We start from the raw sequence: 1,793 nt of genomic DNA on the forward strand, positions 1-1,793 counted from the left end.
TCTTTCTTTCTTGTTTCAACAACACAAAAGAACTTCACAGAAATCAAATTGATTATAATTGTCAGAAGAAGTGATGGAAAAGTTCAACATCTGCAGCTAAAACCAAGGAAGGGTGTGACTGTGAAATAGACCATCAATTGCTTGTATGTAAGTTCAGGCTAAAACGGAAGAAAAAGTCCAGGAGAGCCAAAGTGAGTCTACCCCACCTGAATTTTTAGATCGTCCCAAGGACACGATTGGTGCATTGAACACAAATGAAAGAAGTCTTGATGAGCTGTGAGAGGAAATCTCATTTATGAAGAAGGCAAGAGATCATCAAAAAGATAAGAAAGAAAAGTTCAAAGTAGATATTAAAAGAAACTCTGAAATTTGCTCTTAATCGTACAGTAACTAAAGCAAATGGAAGAAATTATGAGGTCAAAATGGCTAAATATAAATGTTCAAAGGGCAGCTCATGAAGTCAAAGTCAAATATTATAATGAAATGTGCAAAGACATAGAATTAGAAAAGCACAAAGGAAGCACATGCTAAGCATATCTTTAACAGAAAGAACTCATGAAAAATTCAAGCCTCAAGTTGCAATCTTGAAAGATTCTACAGACAAAATAGTGTATACTAACAGACATATTGGGAAAAGATTGAAATAATACACGGAGTCGGTGTATCAAAAAGAACAAGTAGTGAATCCACCATTTCAGGAGATAGCACATGAACAAGAACCAATGGTGCTGAAGGAAGAAGTTCAAGCAGCACTGAAATCAGGAGCCAAAACCAAGACTCCAGAAATTGATGGAATACCCATGAAAATGTTTCAATAAGTTGATGAAGCACTGGAAACATTCACTTGTCTATGCCCAGAAATATGGAAGACAGCAACTGGCCAACTAACTAAAAGAGACCTATATTTATACCCATTCCAAAGAAAAGAGACCCAAGCGAATGGTAGAACAATATCATTGATACCACATGCAGGTAAAATTTTGCTCAAAATCATGCAATCGCAGTGTCAGCAGGACATTGACGAGGAGCTGCCAGAGGTTCAGGCTGGATTCAGAACGGAAATCATTGTAACAAGGGCTGAAATCAGAGTATACCAAAAATATGTTTATTTGTGTTTTATTGACTATGCAAAGGTGCTTGACTGGTTGAATCATAACAAACTATGGATAACTTTGAGAAAAATGTGAGTTTCACAGCACATCATTGTGCTCATGTGGAACTTGTATCTGAATCAAGAGACAGTTGTGGGAATGGAACAAGGGAATACTGCATCAGGAAAGTTGAGTCAAAGGATTGTATCCTCTCACCATATTTATTTAGTCTGTATACTGAGCAAATGATCAGAAGAGTTAGATTATATAAACAAGAATGTCTTCTCAAGATTAGAGGAAGGCTTATTACAACCTGTGATACGCAGATGACACTACCTTGCTTTCTGAAAGGGATGAGATCTTGAAGCACTTGCTGATGAAGATCAAGGATTGATTGCAGCCTTCAGTATGGATTACAATTCAATGTCAAGAAGACCAAAATCCTTATAACTGACTAAATAGGTAATAGCATGATAAATGGAGAAAAGGTTGAAGTTGTCAAGAATTTTATCTTGCTTGGATCCATAACCAATTCTCATGGAAGCAGTAGTCAAGAGATCAAAAGAGGAGTTGCATTAGGCAAATCTACTTGAGAAAACCTCTTTGTTGTTATAGTTAGGTTCCATTAGGTCAGTTAATACCCATAGTGACCTTATGCACAACAGAAGGAAACGCTGCCTGGTCCTGCACCATTCTCACAAT

Source organism: Echinops telfairi, unplaced genomic scaffold, assembly GCF_000313985.2.
Source record: "Echinops telfairi isolate 266 unplaced genomic scaffold, ASM31398v2 ScPeMD7_3533;HRSCAF=4204_0, whole genome shotgun sequence".
In the NCBI taxonomy this organism is placed as follows: domain Eukaryota; kingdom Metazoa; phylum Chordata; class Mammalia; order Afrosoricida; family Tenrecidae; genus Echinops; species Echinops telfairi.